Raw genomic sequence first — 22,384 nt, 5'->3', positions numbered from 1 at the left:
AACAAACAAACAAATAAATAAATGTATAAGCCAATACAAATACACCAAAAGAATTTTTTTTTACTTTTAAGAGGGGAAAATATCACTATATGAAAACTATGATTCTTTATCTCAAGGAGAATCATTGCAGTAAGATAATTAGTAAAAATGAATTCAAAATTAGCATGTACAAATTAGTCAACAGAATGGCCTACTCAAGACAGTTACAAAGTTTTATTTCAACTAAAAGGTCAACGGAATTTGTAAGGTTTTTTTAAAAAATCAAACCTAGAAGGATGAGGAGATGAATTATTCAACAACACCAAAATTTTGGAAAGGAGAAGCAAGTAAGCATAAATTAGTTGTAAATAACTTAGTTGGCCTGAAAAAGGTAAACCCGGAACCCACACTTAATACTTTTAAATAACCATTACAAATGAAATTGCACTTGTACTTAACATTCACTTTGTCCTAAGATATGAAGTATCCTGATGGGTGTCACAATTTGCAAAAGAATGGCCAGCCCAAGAGCTCAAAACAGAATTCCGAATCAAGATTTCGAAGCCACCATCACAGCACCATTTCCTCTACAAAGGAGACTGCACCTAACATAGTTACTAAAAGGACTGAGTAAAATCTACTGAAAAAGTAAAGTACCTACACTTCTTTCCCCATTTAAATAAATCTAGATATTTAATCATATGGAGAAACAACAGATTGACTCTAGGCTATAAAATGAACCCATACATACACTGTTGTGCTTCTTCAGACCTGATTCCCAAACTAAAACCCCACCCTGCACCTGTCCACTTAGGACTGGAAGACTCTCTTCTGAGAAACAGAACAATATAAGGGTAGACTCAGAAAGACAAATATTGCAAGTTCTCCATATTATGTGAAATCTAAAAAGGAAGATGAGGAAGTAGAAAGGAGACTATTATTAGACAAGAGGAAGGGAGAAAAAGGAGAGGGGGCATAAAAGGAAGGTTATGGGGGAGTAGATAAAAGCACAATATATTACACACATTAAATCCCCCTCAATGTGAAACTAGGGCAGAGGGCAAGACAATAGGAGGATGAAAATGATAAAAGTATGTTATGCGCTTGTATGAATCTGCCAAAATGAAACCCATTAAGTTATACAACCAATAAAACATGAAAAATTAAAAATAAGAAAAATTGAAGGCACTAAATGGAGATTTCTCAACAACTTCCCACACACACACGTACACACACACACACACACACACACGAACATCCACGGAAGTATTCTGAACCCCAAGCATTCGGTATATCCAAACAGCTTTTGGACATCATTTTTTTTTTTTTTTGGCAGTACCAGGGATCGAACTCAAGACCTTGTGCTTGCAAGGCAGGCACGGTGCCACTGAGCTAAATCCCCGGCCCTGGACATCATTCTTAATTATGAACAGACAACCAAAGATTACCTGACAACAGGGAAATGGTATCTTAATGACAAAAACAAATGGGATGAAAACAAACTGAAAAGGCCAACTTGGTAGATAACCAGGTAGGAGAAAACCTTATGAAAATCATTCAGATTCATAGATAAGAAAATATATTACAGCCACAAAGTATAGAGTGGTGCATGTCTAATCCCAGCATTCCGGAAGGCGGAGGCAGGAGGACCACAAGTTCAAGGCCAGTATGTGAAATTTAGTGAGATCCAGTCTCAAACTCTAAAACAAAGTTTTAATATCCAGCACGTTGGCACATGCCTATAAGTCCCAGCACTCAGGAGGGTCCCTGTCAAGTTCAAGGCCAGCCTGGGCTACACAGTGAGTTCAAGGCCAGCCTGAACAACCTATCAAGACCCTGTCTCAAACAAATTAAATTAAGAGGCTGAGGGTGTAGCTCAGTGGTAGAATGCTTGTCTCGTGTGAATGAGGCCCTGGGTTTAATACTCATTAACTCAAATAAATAAATTTAAAAAGAATAAAAGGCTGGAAAATAATATTTAGAGAGAAAATATAATCCTCCATTTAAAAAAAAAAAGCAAGGAGAACACAGGACTCCTTGAAGAAATGGTTTTTTGGAAGTTAGAGGCAGGAAATATCAAGATGAGCCGAGAACACAATATACTCTAGATAGCAAGAGAGCTATCAATATGAGCAGGGGTGTGAAAAAGACTGCTGCAGAGTCTGGCTGGAAGAATCAGATTACAGACTTACCAAACAATACTCAGAATGTTCAGTTCTCATCAAAACAAAAAGTAATCATACAAAATATAAAAAGAAACAAAAAGTATGCCCCATTCACAGAATTAAAGAATTTGACAGAACATCAAACTAGAGAAAAGAAAATCAACAAAACCAAAAGTTGGTTTTTAAAAAGATAAAATGAACAAATCTTTGGCAATCTAGATTGACTATGAAAAAAAGATTTCAAATTACTAAAAGCATTACGAAATTAAAATGGGACATTGCTAGTGATTTTACAGAATCAACTAGGACCAACTGTAACGGTAACAAATTGGATAACCTAGATGAAATGGACAAATTTCTAAAAATATACAAACCACCAAAAATAACTCAAGAAATACAAAATCTTAATAGATCCATAACAAATAAGGAAATTAAATCAGTAATCAAAGCCTTCCCAACATAAGAAACACCCAGGGTCAAATACCTTCACTGGTGAATTCTATCAGAAAAATTGAAAATTAACACCATTGGCCATAGTCATTCTACTCATTCTATTCTGAAGGTTATGTCCTTCAGAATGATGAGAAATGTCCACATGTTCAATAATGGTTATTATACTACTTATAACATCAAATATTAAAATGAAATAAATGTATTATATAATTTTTTTTTTTTTGTACCAGGGATCAAACTCAGGTCCTTGAGCTTACACAGCAAGCAGCAAAACCACTGAGCTAAATCCCCAGCCCCGTATTATATAATTTAAAAAAACAAATAGTGCTAAGGATGTGAAGAAATCAGATCCCTTATACACTGTAGAAATGCAAAATGGCACAGGTCCTATAGAAAACAGTATGGCAGGTCCTCAAAAACTTAAAAATTGAGGGCCAGGGATTTAGCTTAGTAGTACCGCGGCTGCCTTGCAAGCACAAGGTCCTGAGTTCAATCCTTGGTACTAGGGGAAAAAAAGTTAAAAAAAAAACTTTAAAATTGAATTACCATATGATCCAGCAATCCCACTTCTGGATATACATAATATCCAAAGAGGATTTAGCTCAGTGGTGCCATGGCTGCCTCACAAGTGTAAGGTCCTGAGTTCGATCCCTGGTAAAGGAGTGGGGGGGACCAAAAGAACTGAAAGCAAACTGCATACTCATATTCAAAGCAACATTATTTACAAATGTCACAGGACAAAAGTATCCTAAATGTTGGTGCTCAAATGGATAAACAGAATATATACATATAATGGATTTTTTTTTTTTTTGAAATAGGGTCTCACTATGTAGGCCAGGCTGGCCTTGAACTTGTGATGATCCTCTTGTCTCAGCCTCCTGAACACTGGGATTATAGGCATGCACCACCATATCAGCCTATTCAGTCTTAAAGAGGAAGAAAATTCTGATACATGCTGCAACATAGCTGAACCTTGAAGATGTAAAAAAGAAAAAGTCAATCACAAATGGACCAATATTGTATGACTCCCCTTATGTGAAATCAAATTAGGAACAGGAGGCATGGTGACACATATACTGTCTGGCTACAGTGAAAGGATCAGAAGTTCAAACCCACTCTGGGCAACTAGTGAAGTATTGAGATTCTGTCCCAAAATTTAAAAAAGGTTAGAAATGTAGCTCAGTACAAAGGCTCTGGGTTCAACCTCCAGTATCATTTAAAAATAAATTTTTATTTTAAAAAAAAGGTAAAACAGTGGTTACAAGGGGCTGGAGGGAATTATATAAGAAATTGTTGTTCAGCCAGGCATCATGGTGCATACCTGTGAAACTGTTTGTAAAGAGGATCACCAGGAGTTCGAGGCCAGCTGGGGCTCCAGAGTGAATTCAAAGCCACCCTGAACTACATAGTAAGACCCTTTCTCAAAACACAAACAAACAAAAAAACCCCAAAAACAAAAAATTAAGGGATTAATGAATACATCTAGTTTCACAACATGAAAATTTTCAGGAGGCCTGCTGTGTAACAACAGTGTGGATATATTTAACACTACTGAGCTATACACTTAAAAGTTAGTATTAAAAATGACTAATAACTTTTTTGCCATAATTAAATATAAGGAGAAAACCAAAATTATCTCTTCATACCCATCAAGATGAGTATTTTAAAAACAGAACAAAAAAAAGGAAAATAACAATTGCTGATGAGGAGGTCCAGAAACTAGAAGCCCTGTGCGCGCTGGTTCAATGTAAAATAGCACAGCACTGTGAAAGACTTTGATAGTTGTTCAAAAAGTAGCACATAGATTAACATACGACCCAACAATTTCACTCCTATGTATGTACCCCAAGGGACTAAAAGCACTGACTCAAACAGATTAAATGACTATAGCAAAATTTTTCACAATAGCCAAAAGGTGCAAACAACCTAAGTGTCCATCAAAACATAAATGAACAGGGGCTGGGGATTTAGCTCAGTGGTTTGACCGCCTGGTGCACAAGTGCAAGGACCCGAGTTCGATCCCCGGTGCCTCCCCCCAAAAAAAAACCACACATAAATGAATAAATACTGGTATATATACATAATTAAAATAGTACTCAGCCCTAGAAAATGAATGACCCTTGAAAACATGCTAAGTAAAATAAGCCAGACACAAAAGGGCACAGATTGTATAATTCTACTTGTGAGGTATTTATTGTAGGCAAATTATTATTACTATTTTTTTTTTTTTTGGTGAGGGGGATCAAACTTGGGTCCTTGCGCCTGGCAAATTATTTTTTTTAAAATATAAAACAGAGGTTACCAGGGGCTAGGGAACGGGGAGACTGGGATTAGTGAATTTTTCTTTGAGATGAAAAAGTTCTGGAAAGTGACAAAAGATTTTAACACAATACTAGCAATTACCTAATGTCACTGAATGTTTTTTTTTTTTTCTTTTGCGGTTCTCCATAGTTTCAGCCTTCACACTGAGCTACATTTCCAACCTTTTTAATTTTTTTGAAGCAGGGTCTCAATTAAGTCACTAAATTGCCCAGGCTGAGCCTGAACTTATGATACTTCTACCTCAGCCTCCCACCCAGAATGCTGGGGACTGCAGGCATGAACTACACCACACTCAACAAAAATGGTAAATTTTATGTTAACATATTTTACTGGATTTTTTTTTTTTGGTGGGCTGGAGGAGTTTCCCACACACTAGCTGTGTGTCCTCTAATCCTGTTTAATTATACCATCTACCTACCTGGAACCTTGATTACAGTCAGTTAGTCAGAAACACAACCAAACCTGCAACCTGCAATTGGCATGTGAAATTGGAGGCAATCTTGGGAACTGAGTCTTCAACCTGGGGAATCTGTTTTTACCCTTCTTTACTTTCTAAAATTGATACTAATGCATATATATTGGGATAAATTAGGGTTTCAGTGAATTTAGATTGGAGGAAAAAAGTAGCATTTTTTAGTGTTATCAATGTCTTCCCATTCATACTTGTGTATCTTGCATTCAGGTTTTCTTATATGGCTCATGATATAGTTTCCTTCATTAAAGTCTTTAAAAAAAAAGTCTTGCATATTTCTTGTTATAGTTATCCCTTTTTCTTGGAATAATGAAATTTTCCTCATCACATTAAAAATGTTTATACACCAAAAAAAAATAAGATTTAAAAATATGCAAAGTGAGAAATATATTTGTAACAAAGAATTGATATCCATACTTTAAAAGACTCATTACTAGACCAAGAAAAATTGGCTATTTGATAATGCACAAATTGGAAACAATGTGGAGAAACTTGAAATGCAGTTGATACAGCGGTACAAAGGAGAGTAATTTGACAGGACCTGTAAAACATATACCAGGCTTATACTGACTCAGAAATTCCTGTCAGTATTTATTCCCTCTAGAGAATACACACATGATATCAGGCATGGTAGCGTATGCCTGTAATCCTAGTACTCTTGGAGGCTGAGGCAGGTGGATCACAACTGTGAGGCCAACCTGGGCAACTTAGCTACTTAAGGAGACTTTTGTCTCAAAACTAAAAATAAAAAGTGCTAGGGATGTAGCTCAGTGTGAAGGCCTGTGAAGGGGAAGGGAAGGCAGAGGACCAGTATATTCCCTGCAGCATTAAAAGTAACAACAAAAATTAGCAATAAACTAACTGTCCATCAACAGATTAAACTCTACTAAATCCATGCCATGAATAAAAGACACAACAGTCTTACTAACTCAGAAGATACTTAAAAATGTCACCACAGGGCCGGGGACTTAGCTCAGTGGTTCCCCTGCCTGCCTTGAAAGTGCAAGGTCCCAAGTTCAATCCCCGGCACCAAAAAAAAGAAAAAAGAAAAAAGAATATTACTACAATAAGCAATTTGCGGAAAAGATAGGTATAGTATACATGTTCTTAAAATGCACGTACAAAATTATTAAATATTAATACATGCACAGAAAAGAGCTTAAATTTACATTAAACTGATATTCTTAACCTCAGCAACAGTAGAAAAAAAAAAGACCTGGGAACCAATAATACACAGCATGCATCTATTACAAACTAGCCAGAAAACTTTTTAAATGTTTCTTTATACCTAAAACAATCCTACTCTGACTTCAGAAATTGGTACAATTCCTTTAATTCGTGTACTTAACTACTAAAAATCCACTGAAGGGTTATGACAGAGTCTGAACAAAATCTTTTGTTCTAATAAATAAATGAATAAATCAATTCATTCAGTTATCTCTAGGGTATAGACTTTCTAGGGTAAGGAAGAATCTATTCTCTCCAAAAGTACCAAAGTTGATAAGGTCTGTTCAAGTCATTTTTAACTTTTTTGGAAATCTTATCCACTCCCACGACTTTAATTAATATCTTAAATACCTCTGGCTCCTTAAATTATCTCAATCAGGATTTTCAAAACTCCTAACTTCCTATACCCTCTATCTGCACTTCCTCTAGTTTTTGCCATTTCAGGCAATTATGTGTCTGTCTAGCTACCCATACCTAAAATCTGAAGATCATTCTGAATTTCCTCTCTTCTTCAATGACAGCCCAACAAGTTCTCTCCTCTAAAAATAAATCTTGAAACTGTCCTTTACCACTTGTCTCCACTACCTTTCTAGACCTAGAAATCCATCACCTTTCTACTAGATTATTCACATTACCTACTATATTCTCCAGAATATCTTAAAGGTCTTTTAAAAAGTAAATCAGACTATACTGTTCAATTCCTGTGAACTGTATAGAGGAAAATCTACAATTCTTCCCTAACCTGTAAGAATCCTGCCTGATTTGATCTCTGCTTGCAACCCAAGGTCACTTTCGGTGCTACTCTTTCCCCGTGTTGCTTAGTAAGTGTCAGCTAAATGATATCTTCTGTTTGTTTGTGGATGAGTTCAAGCTAATCCTGTCTTGGGATCTTTGTACCATCTGCCTTCCTCTGCCTGAAAGGCTCCTTTCCACATTTCTCTTAACCTTTTTTTTGGGGGGGGGGGTACTGGAGATCAAACTCAGGACCTTGTGCTTGTGAGGCAGGCGCAGTGCCACTGAGCTAAATCCCCGGCCCATCTTTTAACTCTTATATTATATGCCACTCTCAAAGATCCTTCTGTATCAAACACTCCACCTTGATTTAAATTAGGACTCCCCTGTTATACTCTCACATCATATAAATTTCCTCAGCTGTATTTATCCAACTTGTAATCACGTTTACTTGTTTATTTGTAAACCATGTCCCCTATTAGACAGCACAGCACACTCCACGAGGGCAAAGACCAGTGTTTTTATTGCCTTTCACTATGTCACCTGAACAGAACATATTAACTTAGTACCTGGCCTACTTACCAAATGAATATTTTTCTCTCACAAGGAGAGAGAATAACTAATCAGGTAGGGCTTTGGGTTTTTTTTAAACTCCTCTCCACCTCCCATTAATTCTAGCTCTAACTTTCCCTTCCTGTGTGTCACAGGATAACCATTTTACCCTCTGAGTCTCAGTTCACCCATTATAAAAACAGGACATTAAAATAACTTTCTTGGAAGATGAGATAAGCTAAAATAAAAATATCTCTGTCCTATGTCTTTGGTCATGATTTAATATTTTTCCATTCATCTATATATCTACAGTTAGTAACATGACCTTAATACCTAATAAAAGGTTATCACATCCTATCCATCTCTTCCCCTTAACCAAAGCTCAATAAATCCATACTTCCTTCTCCAAATACAGCTTTAAAAACTACAACACTAGTAATCTCCAACTATATATGTTATTTTGGAAATGAATCATCAAAACATTATTGTTACAATCACTTGGTATTCCAGATCTATGGTACAATGTAACGACTATTTTTGATAACAAGTTTTTCCTAGTGTTTAAACATGAAGTAGAGGGCTTTAAAAAATTACCCTTTATAGAAGAGCACTTTGTTATATTTTCCTTATTAATATCTACATGTATTAAAATATAAAAAACAATGAAAAAATGCAAAACTGAATTGAAAAATACCTTATTTATATGATTTCCAATGTTGCATGATTAAGACCTCATCTAACCTAAAGAAACAATACTTGCATCAATAAGCAAATGAGATCAGTTTCAAAAAGGCTAGGTTTCATGCAATAGAATCTATTCTACCAATACAGATTATTTTTCCAATACAGATTACTAAAAATCTATTGCTTGTTTCATTAAAATTAGGTACTCATTATAAGTTTTGCCAGTATTTTTCCTTGAGGTATGTAGTCCTCAAGATATCTCACTGACTGCTTTTAAAACTCAAAGATATACAAACAAAAAGAGTATACTATACCAAAGAAAATCTGTTTTCCTCCTTAATGAATTTCAAAAAGCAAACTGTCAAAGGCTACCCACCATTTATAATTCTAGTTTGTTTTATTATTTACTAAATACTTTTAAATGAGCTCAAAGTAAAGAAGGTAGGTACTCAGTGAGCCCTATTTCACTTACCCCTTTGTCTTTGTTTGCTTGTTTTGGAGACAGTCTCAGTGCGTAGTTCAGGCCAGCCTTGAGCTCACTATGCAGCCCAAACTGGCCTCAGCCCCTCAGCCCAATTGCTGGAATTACAGGCAGTGCTGGGATTAAAGCATGCTACCAAACCCACACAGTAGACTCACTTACCTTTTGCTTAACCTTTTCATGCCTTGAGTTCTACTTTGCATCTGACTGCATAACAAAAATATAACATGATAATAACTACCATTTATAAGACATGCTTGATACCACCCTCATCACAACTTCCTTATATGTATCTTATCATAAACTTTAAATGTTATTTTCCCATTATGCAGATGAACATTCTGCACAATCAGGTAAATTTCCTACAGCAAACACCTGTTAGGTGGCAAATCCAGAGTTTGTATCTCAAGTCCCAGTATCTTTCACTACATGTTATGCCAGTCAAACAGAACTGAGACTTGTGAACTGCTCTAATACACTGGCCACCAGAATTCAATCACCTGATGACCTCTGCAACAAAGACCGAAGGGAATTACAAGAATGCTAGACTGTTTCGGGACAAGCGTGGTGGTGCATGCCTGTAATCCCAGCACTCAGAGGCTGAGGCAGGAGGATCCCCACAAATTCAAGGCCAGCCTCGGCTCTATAGTGAGTTCAAGGCCAGGCTGAACTATATAGCAAGACTCTGTCTCAAAAAACCAAAAAAGAGAAGGAAAGAAAGAAAGAAAGAGAGAGAGAGAAAGAGAGAAAGAAAGGGAGGGAGGGAGGTGGAGAAGAAAAGAAAGAGACACACAGACAGAGACAGAAATCAACTAGTAACAGTATTTATGAAAAACATTAGTATGATAAACTGGGGAGGAATCATAAGAATATACTTATAAAATTTTAAACTTACTCTCAAATAATCCTCCTGCCTCAGCCTCCTAAACTGGGAAGCAAGTAACACCACACCATGTTCCATGTCTTTTACATTATTTATTCCCTGAGCATTTTAAGAGAATATTCTATTTTTATAACCAAAATACTTCTTAAGAATGATCTTTTCTGACATACATAGAATTATTCATTTATATGTTACCTATTCGTTTCATTATTTATATTTAATTTACATGATCCCTCCATATCGAACATAAAAAAGAAAAAAATCACTTAAACTTCCTAAAACTTCCTACTTGATTTCTTCTTTTTAGAAGTTCAGGCTTAGTTTGTATTTTGCTTTACATGCCAACATGAATCAAGTTTTTTTCAAAATGAATGATGTGATCAGACTGGGTTTTAGGAAAAGTTAATCTGGTTGTGAACTAAAGGAAAAAATTAGAAGAAATTACCTTATAAATGAACTCATTATTTTTTAACATAATGGATAAGGTGACAGTAGAAAGCAAATGAAAGAGAGCTAAGGATAAGTATCTCAGGAAATAAAGAAACTTAAAAGGGGATTTAGCTCAGTGGTTCTGCCCCCTGCCTCACAAGCACAAGGTCCTGAGTTTGATCCCCGTACCAAAAAAAAAGAAACTTAAAAGGTTCCAACATTTGGGAGAAAGGAAAAGTGAAGGGCTATCTCAAAATATAAGACCACACCAATTCAAAGGCCCAGATGTCAAGAATTTAAACATCAAAACACTAAATTTCAAACATTACAAACTAAGAACAAAAATCAGCAGTAAATTACCAATTATATCACTAGTGACTTCAAAACAGTAGATTCAGTATAGTGTTGACAATGCAAATTAGAATAGATTTCTTCTGAAAAGTATAGGGAAAAGAAATTATTGGGGGAAAAAAGAAGAAATACATAATAGAAAAGATGCAGAGATTCTGGAAGACAGACCACTTATCATACATGTAAACTAATAAAGAAGCAAGCAGAAAGAAGCTGAAGAAAACATATGAATCCTTCTGTTAACTATCAAGGAGTACAAGTAAATTTACTATACCAGTGGTAGCTGCAAATTCATGATGTTTAGAGAATACAGCAGGTAACATGTAGTCAGCTGCTACTGACTGAGTACTATTACTGGCCAGTCATCTACCTCCCCTACATATTTGGAGGGTTTATGTTTTGTTTGAAGTGCTGGGGATGAAACCTAGGACTTCAAGCATGCTAGGGAAACACTGAGTTACACCACCAGTAGCCCTACACTAATTTGTTTTGAGCCAACCTCCCAATATAGCCCAGACTAGCCTTTAACTCATGATCTTTCTGCCTCAGCCTCCTAAATGCTGGAGGTACCACCACACCTAGCTGCCCAGACTATTCCTAATCCTCACCTTAGCAATCTCAGGAAAGCAGGCATTGCTATACTGTCAAATAAGTACCCTAAAGCTCAGAAGTTAAGTGGCTTGCCTGAGATCACAAATTGGGAGTTAGGGCAAAATTGGGTTTTTTTAACAGCTTTGCTGAGGCTTTTTTTTTGAGACAGTGTCTCACTATGTGCTTCAGGTTGGCCTTGAACTCACTATGGAGCCGAGGCTGGCCTTGAACTCAGAGATCCTTCTGGCTCAGCTTCCCAGGTGCTGGGGTTATAGGCATACACCACCACGCCTGACTGAGGCATAATTTATATACAGCAAAATTTATTTTAAAAGACTGATAAACTTCCCCGGTACCAAAAAAAAAAAACAACTGATAAACTTTAGTATATATACACTTACACAATCACCACAATTCAGTTTTAGAATACTCTAGATCTGAGGGGCCAGGGATTTAGCTCAGTGGTTTCATCGCCTGCTGCACAAGCGCAAGGACCTGAGTTCAATCCCCGGTACCGAAAAAATAAATAAAGAAAAGAAAAACAGAATACTCTAGATCATCCCAGAAGTCCTTTCATAGGCAGAGAAGATTTGAATTTGCAGATTGTCATTTGCATTTATAATGTTGCAATATTCAGATGAAAAGCAAAAGTGAAAAATGGCTTTTTTAAGGAGAAAAACTGCAAAATTAACTTGGTACCCTTCCACTCTTCTTAGTCCTAACTCCCTTTGCACTTGAGTTCCCAACATGCCTCTAGAATCCCACCCACATTCCATGATCTCACCAAACTTACAAAAGTTTACTAAAATTCATTATTATGCCCCCTGAAAACAAAGCATAATTAGATTTAGGACACAAGATGCTACTACAGTGTTCTTTTTAAAAATGCAAAATTATAAAAGCAAAAGGGAAATGAACACTTACATCCAGGAGAGAGGCAGAATGCAAACAGCTAGGTAAAGCCATTAGACATGGAAAATGTGACACACAAGTGTAGAGAACACTGAATATAGTGTAAGATGTTGGGAGCTTGTGTCACAGAGGACAGACTCACCAGAGAAGCTTCTCCTCTGTGAGCAATGTAAAACTGTACAGAGAGACATGGGGTGGAAGGACTTCCTAGGCCAGAGTGAGCGGTTGTAAAAACTGGATTAGCTGGGCATGGTGCCATCACCTGTAATCCCAGCCTTCAGGGAGGCTGAGGCAGGAGAATCATAGCCTAGGTAACCTAGTAACTTAGTAAGAACCTATCTCAAATTAAAAAATAAATTTTTTAAAGGGCTGGGGATGCAGCTCAGTGCACAGACCTTGGGTTCAATTCCCAGTAAAACAAACTAAGAAAGAAAATGAACTATACAATACTAAACAAAAAAAGTTAATTTAAAAAGTGAGTCAAAATTCATAGTACTCAAAGTTGTAAAGCTAAAATTGCTCAATTTTATAGTAGTGATTTTGTGTAACAACTTAAGGACAATTTTTTTCCTTAAAAACAAACACTGGCTAAGCTAAGCATGGTGGTGAGCGCTTGCAATCCTAGCTACTGAGGAGGCTTTAAACAGGAGAATCTCGGGCCGGGGATTTAGCGCAATGGTTCCGCTGCCTGCCTCGCAAGCACAAGGTCCCAAGTTCAATCCTCCACTACCCCCCCCCAAAAAAAACAAAGACAGGAGAATCTCAAGTTCAAAGTCAGCCTTGGCAACTTAGTGAGAACCTATCTCAATGTGATATAGCAGAGTGACTGCTTAGCAGGTATGAAGCTCTAGGCTTCAGTAGCACACAAAAAAAGTTGTTTTGAATCATTAATATGTAAGAATTCAGATCCAGGGTGAGACCAAAAGTATTTCAGATTTTGTATTTTTTAATATTTGTATATGTAAAATAAGATATGTTGGGGATAGGACCCAAGTCTAAACATGAAATCCATTTATGTTTCTATATACACCCTTGTAGATACAGCATGAAGGTAATTTTATACAACATTTTTAATCATACTAATGTTTTGACTTCAATTTTTCATAGATTAGATGTGAAATATTCCACTTACAGTGTTATGTGGACTCAAATTCTCAGATTTTAAAGCATTTTAAAATTCCAGATTACAGATATTCATCCTGTATCATGTTAGGTCCAGAAATAATTTAAATAACTTAAAATATGACAAAACTGGAAGGCAAAAGTACCAATCTAAAAAAGTACAAAGTAAAATTTTCATTTAACCTAAAACTTCATTTCTATGAAAACTTTTACTTACTTCTACAGAAATGAAACAATTCACAAATCTGATTATTATTAGGCCTAACCAAAAATTTACAAATTCCAAATTAGGGTCCTAGAGCACAGCATTGGAAGTGTAGATGAAATGCTCTTCTAAGCAAAGAGCCAAAGAAACTGCTAGGTTACTATTAACAGAACATATCTTATTTGACTACCTGGCATACAGTAAGTACTGTAATACACAATTTGTTAAATATCCTCTACAATACTCTGATTATTAACCTGAACCACTGTGAGTCTGATCCAGCCAAAATCCTAATCAAACTACTCTTACTAAGCAAAACATATGCCATTTTGAAATATATATAAAACTGCTCCTATATGACAAGGAAACACTTTCTAATGTTTTAAAGTAACAAAAGCCAGAATTTGGTTGCAAATTCTTAAATTCAACAAGGTGCTGAGGTAACTATAGCAAAAGCAATACATACTTTCACTGCCACAAACTAAAGACTGAAGAGTTTACTGTATTATAATCACATGTTAAATATCTTCTGCTGGTGACTTCTAATTATGTATCACAATTTTACTTAAATCAGCTATTTAAGTATTTTTTAATCTAATCTAAATGTATGGTTAGAAAAAATTTTACTGTAAGAGTTCTAACATCTTTTCAAACTTTTATTAAGTTGTAAAAATATTACTCTTGGTAAATGTATCTTGAAAGTTTACAATGCAACAATATCTTTTAAAATAAGAATAATACTTAAATGTTCAAAACAACTCCAGACATACTCAGCTACCTCATCTTTGACAAAGGAGCTATACACCCTCACTGGAGCAAAGATAGCTTCTTTAATAAATGGTGCTGGAAACGTTGGAAAAAAATTAAAAATTAGAAAAATTAAAAGCTGGAAAGATTGAAACTAGACCTATATCTCTCACCATTCACTAAACTAAAATTGAAATGGATCAAAGATCTAAATATTAAAACAGAAACATTAAACTGGCTGGAAGAGAGGTTAAATAGAACTCTTGAAGACACTGGCATCGCAAGACTTGATGAACAAAACCTCAGTCGCACATGAACTAGCACAAAGAATCAACAAATGGGATCTCATCATATTAGAAAGCTTCTGCACATCAAGAAAAACCACCAAGAGTAAAGACAACCCACAAAGTGGGAAAAAATTTTTTACCAACTGTTCCTCAGACAAAGGTCTATTATTTAGAATCTAGAAAGAACTTAAAAAAAAAAATCAGACATCCCAAAATCAAAGACCCAATCCAAAAATGAGCATCAGAAATGAACTGACATTTCTCAAAGAAGTAGAAACTGCAAATAAAGGAAAAAATGTTGAACATCACTGGTCATCTGAGAGATGCAAATGAAAACAATGCTAAGATTCTACCTCACTCCAGAAAGAATGGCTAAGATTCCACCTCACTCCAGAAAGAATGGCTGCTATCAAAAAATCAACCAATGCCGGGGATTTAGCTCAGTGGTTCCACTGCCTGCCTCACATGCACAAGGACCTGGGTTTGATCCCCAGTACCAAAACAAAAAAAGAAAGAAAAGAAAAAAAAATCAATCAATAACAAATGCTAGTTGGGTTGTGGGGAAAAAGGAACTCTTCTCCATTGTTGGGAGTATAGACTGGTGCAACCACTGTGGAAATCAGTAAGGAGATACCTCAAAGAACTAGGATTAGAGGTCCCATTTGACCCAGCTATTCCCCTGCTGGGGTATCTTCCCAAAAGAATTAATAGCATCATAGCACAGTGATATATGCACACCCATGTTCACAGCAGCACAGTTTGTAGTAGCTAACTCTGGGAAACAACCCAAATGCCCATCAACTGGTGACTGGATAAAGAAGATGTGGTTTTTTATAATAAAATGGAGTACTACTCAGACAGAAAGAATGAGAAACTAGAGACATTGATAACTACATGGATGCACATTGAGGCCATACTCTTAAGCGAAACAAATAGGACACACATGTGTAAATACCAAATAGTTTCTCTGGTGTGAAAATGAAAGTGTAAATGAGGATTAAAATGTATAACAGATAATGTGAAATAGGAAGAAAAGGCCCAAAGGGGAAGAGGAAAGGGAAGTGGGAGGGGTAGGGGAAAGAAGGAAAAGGAAAAAATATGAGAAAAGGAAAAAACAGAAGTCTTTGTAAATATGGAGGGGTGGAGGGGTTAAAGGGAGGGCAGGGGAATGGGGAAAAAAATAAGAACCAAAATATATCATGTAAAGGTACAAACTCCCAATGATGAATGTTATGGTATACCTAACATGTACCAATAAACTTAATAAAAAGAAAAAAATGTAAATGTTCAATAATTTAAGGATAAAATATTTTTAAACCCTTTAGATTAATTTATAATTCACAAAAGCAAATTTAACCTTCAAAGTCACCAGGAACACTACAGAGGAAAAAACTCCAGAACCTTCGGGAAAAGAGAAAACTTGATGCTTGGTAGCCTACTGATAATAACAAAGATGGCCTAAATTCTTTAGCAGTAATTTGTTACTATTTCAAGACCAAAAACCAGATAACTTGTACTAATGAAACATAAATGCACAGACTTTTAAAAGCAGATCCATTAAACATTCATTACCTATTTCTCCTACCACCCACTCTTGATTCATTTCCTGAACTAGCAAACACAAACACAGAACATTGGTCAAATCTGTAGAAAATAAGACTCCTCAACAAACACAATTCTTTCAAATTACATAGCATGACTTTTTAAATTTTACAACTTCAGATTTTTAATGGACTATTACAAAGTTAGAAGAACTAATGCCAAGGTAGTCATGTTGTCAAGAGATATTGCTTATCATTTTTCTAACTCTAAAATAAGAGGTTTACAAAAATGTATTTTATAGTCTCACAAAAGTGCTTCAAGTACTGTCAAATTTCACTTTAAAGATTAATATAAACAACCAATATGTTCAATGTGTTATAAACCAAATTTTAACACACTTTAAGATAACCAACTGATTTGCTATAAAGTATTTGGTGCTGGCTTCCATAAAGATTCTTTTCCCATTTCTACTTTAATAAAAGAAACCTAAAATTACAAAGTGAGTTGATCTAAAAACACATTAGAAAACAAATATAAATATTTAGAACCTCAACCATGTAAAACAGAATTTTCTGGCTGTAATACAACCAAAATGAAATATATAAATAAACAAGAATTGTTACACACAGACATAGAGCTCAAATTTATGCACTACTCAAGGACAACTTTTTTCAGTGACAAGTTATAGTCTGACACAGTAGAATTCTGTAAGAACTTCTGAATCTGAATATATCCAAGATCCTGTTCAATCAATTCTAAAATCCCAAGTGTATGCTGACAGGAATAGGAGAAAACTAACCAATAGAAATTTTTTAAAAAGACAGGAAAATACATGGATTTCAAATTTCAGATGTCCTACAAAAAACACAATTAGATAAGTTGGGTGTGGTGATATACACCTGTAATCCCAGCACTCACTAAACAGTGAGTTCAAGACCAGCCTGAATTACACAGCAAGACTCTGTCTCAAAAAAATACTGTTCTTGGGGCCAGGGATTTAGCTCAGTGGTTTCACCGACTGCTGCGCAAGTGCAAAGAAGGTACCGAGTTCAATCCCTGGTACCAAAAAAAAGAAAAAAAAAAAAAACCGTTCAAGGATCTAATAAAAAAGAGCTCCCCTTACATCCCTGCCCTCAAAAAACCCCACAGAAATTAAATAGGCCAAACTCTTTATAATAAATTTTATTTAACAAAAGGCATATGTCAATATTATCAAATGAGGACAGTTATTAATGTCTAGAGACACAAAACATATAAAACTTCTAACTGTACCACACCTTTTGACAACAAAGACACTGTTGTACCATTTCATATTCTACCACGGTAATACCACAACATCTGGTTAACCGCAAAGATTTACGGTCTCAAGAGCCCTGGTTGTATACTTTTGTATTTCAAACGAGCAAAATACAAGAAAATCTTAAACATGAATACTATTATATATACAGTATGATGAGTTTTATAGCCATACAAGTCTGAAATGTTCTTATGTCAATTTCTATAGAATATGATTCAGGACTGTCCCACCAGGTGAGGTAAAGTCTAGCCCATGAGGTTATGTAAAAGTAGAAAATAGAGGAGTACCTTTTGTTTTTACCAACTCTTTCAAAAGATAGGTGAGAGGGGACAATACATCCAATCAAGGATGCAACAAAGATTTATAAATATTCCAACTATTTCTAACTAGGCTATTTTGAAAATTAAAAATATTTTGTTAAGTACATCTAAAAGGCTCTAACATATTAACTGGTCAGCAAATATTAGTAAAACAAAAGAATTTATTTAATCAATTAAAAATTATCAAGTGCCCTATCTGGTAGCTTATACCTATAATCTCAGCACTCTGTGAGGCTGTGGCAGGAGGATAAAAAGTTTGAACCTTCGGCCGGGGGATTTAGCTCAGTGGTTTCACCGCCTGCTGCGCAAGCGCAAGGACCAGAGTTCGATCCATGGTACCAAAAAAAAAAAAGAAAGTTTGAACCTAGTCTAGGCAATTTATCAACCTAGATTTTTTCAAAATTAAAAAAAAAATTTTTTTTTACAGGACTACAGATGCAGCTGAGTTTAAAGACCTTGAGGTCAATCCCCAGTAACAAAAAAAGAGAAAGAAAATGTCAGGTTACCTTCATTTTACTAACACATCACAGAACCAATATTTGGTGTCTTTTAAGTAAAGATTTCTTTAAAGTATGTGCTGAATCATTAAACAATACAGGAGCATTTTGATATTTTTTAAAGTATTACATTCCACTAGCATTCATGTGTTAACACTGCAGAGAAGTCCTGATTGTACATTTTCTGTTCATCTCCAAATGCGTACTAAACAGAAACTATCCTTAGGCCAGAGGATCTGTAGTTCAAGGCCAGCCTGGGCTACACAGACTCTGTCTCAAAAAAAAAAACCCACCAAATTACCAAGTTTCCCCTATCAATATCATAACTAAGAACAAAGACAAAAAAAACTGCAGAAAGGTAAATTTTTTTTTTTAGAAAGGTAAATTTTTTATGAAAATGTGATAAGTACCATCCATCAATATGAAAAATTTGATCCTCAGTCCATCATAGTTGAATGATCTAATGCCTGGAAAGTGCTTCAAACTCATTAGAGAAGTAACATTCATTCTATATTACAGTGTATAAGAAATACTATCGACTGTACAGACACATCAAAAAAGAAAATATTAATTCTGATCCAAATATACCCTATTAGTTTTTAAATAAAGCAGCACGGGAATCTTTCTTTCTAAAAGGGATATGGGAGAAGATTCAGACATTTTGTATTTGTTTATATATGCCAAGAAGGAAAGGACCACAGACTGAGAAGACTAATACTATTTTCACTGTCTCAAATTTCAGATTTACAGGAGGCTGAGGCAGGAAGATTACTGTGAGTTTGAGGCCAGCCTGGGATACACAGTGAACTCAAGGCCAGCCTCAATTACAAAGCTAGACCCTGTCTCAACCCCGCTAATCAAATTTCGGATTTATACCTTGCACATAATGTGCACTGTAAAGTGGTATACCACAGTTTCTGAACTCAGGCTCTGTAATCAAACTTGTTCTGTCAGTACTACAGATTGAACTCAGGGTCTTCTAAGCTAAATCTCAAGCCTTGCTCCACTCTTTTTTTTTTTTTTTTGAAATAAAGGGTCTGGGCTAAATTGCTAAATTTCCCATTGGTGGGCTCCAATTTCCAATACTTCTGCCTCAGTCTCCCACAATGTTGGGATTACAGGCATGCCCAGCTTGTAAATAAAACTTAAAAGTCAAATCCTTCCTTTACCTAGCTGGATGAGACTGTGCACTCCAATAATACCAGTATTCAGGAGACAGCGCTATATAGTGAGTTCAAATCCAGTCTGAACTACATAGGAAATCACTCTCTCAAAAAAACCCAAAAAATTTGAATTCAAATCTTTGCTTTAACCTGGGTAACTTTCTATGCCTGTTTCCTCCTCTGCAAATCAGGAATTTAAAAAGTATCTACACCAGTGGGCATCTGCAGCAGTTAACTTACCTAAAACACGTTAAAAATTAGTTTGGACAAGTGCTGACAATTTTAGAATGTAAATAGTGGATACTTGAAGGTTCAGTTTGCTATTACTGATAAATTTTAAAGTTTTTATAATGAACATTTTTTGAAAAACTTAAGAATGAAGCAATCAGGGCTCAATGCATGCTATTTTTATTACCCTTCAGGCTACTTATTACAACCGAAGGAAGCACCAGACAAGCTGGTAATACCTGCACTTTGGGAGGCTGAGGAAGGAGGATCCAAAATAAGAGCCCAGTCCAGGCAACTTTAAAAGATCCCATCTCAAAAATATAAAGGGCTGGGGATATAGCTCTTGTAAAGTCTCTAAGTTCAACGAGGGGAGGGGTTAAAAGAAGGAATATATGAAACCACTAGTGTGGTTTCTTACACTGGTGTGTATTTAGTATGTCATTCTTCCCAATCTGTATCCAGTAAATTTTTGATCATTTGTATTTAATATTTAAACATAACCTCCTACACTTAAGACCCACCTCTGAAAAGTATACAACGTTATAGTATCAACTGTCAATGGGCTGAGACAGTATCAAGAATGCTGACTTCGCTGATAATTTTGATAATGAGTTTCATTTAACTGAAAGAAAAATTTGTGAAGGTCTCAGTGGAGACTAATCAACACTGGAGACAGGATACTAGAACAGTACACTGGTCAGATGAGCATTCTAGTTAGTGAAGACTTTAGCTACAAGAAGAGTGGACACCATACTCTTTCCTAACCAGACACAAAACAGATCTAGCAATTCATCAATAAGAGTCAAAACTGGTGTCTTTTATCCGACATCAAAGTTCGTGATTCTTTTTTCCAACGTCTAAAATCAATTATCCATTGTGAATGAAGAATGGTAAAAATGGTTGTATTCATAGCATTTAAAACGATATAACGTTAATTCCGCCTTTGGAACTCTAGAGGGCACCAGAAATATGCCCTCCTTCAAACCACCCCTCCTCTCCGGTAATGTGAGCAGCCGCAGAAGCCTGTCGTCTGGTTGCTGAGGTTGGTATTGCAGCAGGAGCGATGTCTGCAGCGGAGGAAACAGCAGCGCCCGCTCCTTGCGGCCTCACCAGCCAATACTCGGGATTCGCCCCGGGGGCAGCTGCCACCCAAGGCGAAGCTCCTCCCCCCTCAAAACAACGGGGAGGGCCATATCCCAAGGCTGAACCCCTACAAACTAACAACGTTCACTTTAAAGAGCAACAAATTAGGGGCAAGGGACTCACAATGTGGGTGTTTTCCTTCTCGCTTTCTGCCAAGGATGCACCACAGAGAGTTGAAGACGATTTCTGGTCCTGGGATAAGAGAAAAAAATGAAAAATGGATCAAGACCAACTAACCTGGTGAGAGCACTAAGCCTTTTCCGCCAGAAGGAGGCAGAGGAGGGAATAAGAGGTCAAGGAGGTTCAGCCCTTCTATTATTACCCCCATCCCGAGCCTACGTAAGTGGAGCAAAACAGCGTAGCATATTTGGGGCCAAAACCCATATGAAAGGCAAAATCTGGAGGGGAGGGGGCCTTGAGGATCAAGCCCGCTACTGGGAAAGGGGGTGGGGGGGCAAACGTTGCCCCGACGCCAGCGAGGAATTTGCATTCCCTCCTCAGTTCGAAAGCACCGCGTAATCCCCGTCACTCTTGGCACCTATGTGGAGGTAAAGGGGCAACTCACGTCACCCTTGGGCCGATATCAACCATATTCGCCCCAAGCAGTTGCCCTGGGCCTGATGTTTGCCCCCCCTGCAGTCGGCGACCGGCAGCGCTGCCTCCCCGTCCGCCATTAGAGACCCAGCCAAACAATACGCGGGGAGCGAGGGCCGCGCAGCGCAGCGCCGGCGGGGAGCGGGGCGGGGGATGGCACCCGGCGGGGCGCAGACGGCAGCCCCTGCCCCGGAAAACTTGGGGACTCCAGCTCGGGCCGAAGGGGTCGGAGCGCGACCCCGAGAGCAGCCAGCCGGCCGGAGCACCTCCCCGGTCCCCCACCGGAGAGAAAGGAAAACACTCGCGACCTCCCGCCGCCCCCGCCCCGCAGCCCCGCCGCTCCGCGACCCTAGCCCTGGCGTCCGCCTCACCCGGCTAGCCCAGCCGCGCCCGCACTCCCGCAGCCCTCGGGCCGCACGCCAGAGAGCCCGGGACATGAGCGCAGCACCCAGCAGCCCCGAGGCCCCGACGCGCAGCGGCCACGGCGTCCGCGCCGCGGGGTGCTAAGCACGGGTCGGGGGGAGGCTCCGGAGGCCGCCCTCACCCATCTCCGCCTCCGCCTCCTCCTCCGGAGGCTGCGCCGCTCCCAGCCACCCCCACTCTCGGCAGCCCTGGACTGGACAGACAGCGGGGATAAACCTCACCCGGTTCTGGCTACGGGCTCCGCGGAACGAACCTCCCCTCCCCCGGCCCACCCCCCTTCGGCGACACGCACAACTCCGCTCGGTCCAGTCCCGGCTTTAGCGCTGGTGAGGAGGAGGAGGCGGAGGCGGTGGCACGGCCGAGCCCGCAGAGGCCCCGCCCTTCGCGCTTTCATTGGCTGCTCGCGGAGGCGGGCCAGGGCGTCTTGGGCACGTCCATTGGCTAGGTTGGCCTTCCTTCAGGACGCCCTCGGCAGGGTGGTCCGAACGCCTGTCAGTCACACGCGGGCCACACCTCCGGTCCTCCCTTCCCACTCTCCCTCCGCCGGCCCTCTACTCGGGCCGCGTCCCCTCCCCTCCGTGCG

General features: G+C 38.0%; 1 protein-coding gene across 4 annotated transcripts in view; it reads right to left on the bottom strand.

Moving 5' to 3' along the window:
* Positions 1-22,118, bottom strand: part of LOC101711817 (zinc finger MYM-type protein 2) — a 111,236-nt gene extending 89,118 nt beyond the window's left edge. For all 4 annotated transcript variants that reach the window (XR_002386190.2, XM_004854889.4, XM_021236378.2 and 1 more), the window contains exons 1-2: positions 22,023-22,118; positions 20,908-20,976 (exon numbers count right to left, since the gene is read on the bottom strand). The gene's annotated coding sequence lies outside the window, so the exon portion shown is untranslated. The remainder of the gene's footprint in view (positions 1-20,907; positions 20,977-22,022) is intronic.
* Between the last annotated feature and the right edge of the window lie 266 nt (positions 22,119-22,384).

Source organism: Heterocephalus glaber, unplaced genomic scaffold, assembly GCF_053883595.1.
Source record: "Heterocephalus glaber isolate CG9 unplaced genomic scaffold, H.glaber_assembly_v1.0 deba00001719, whole genome shotgun sequence".
Classification (NCBI taxonomy): domain Eukaryota; kingdom Metazoa; phylum Chordata; class Mammalia; order Rodentia; family Bathyergidae; genus Heterocephalus; species Heterocephalus glaber.
This window is presented reverse-complemented; position numbering and strand designations above follow the sequence as displayed.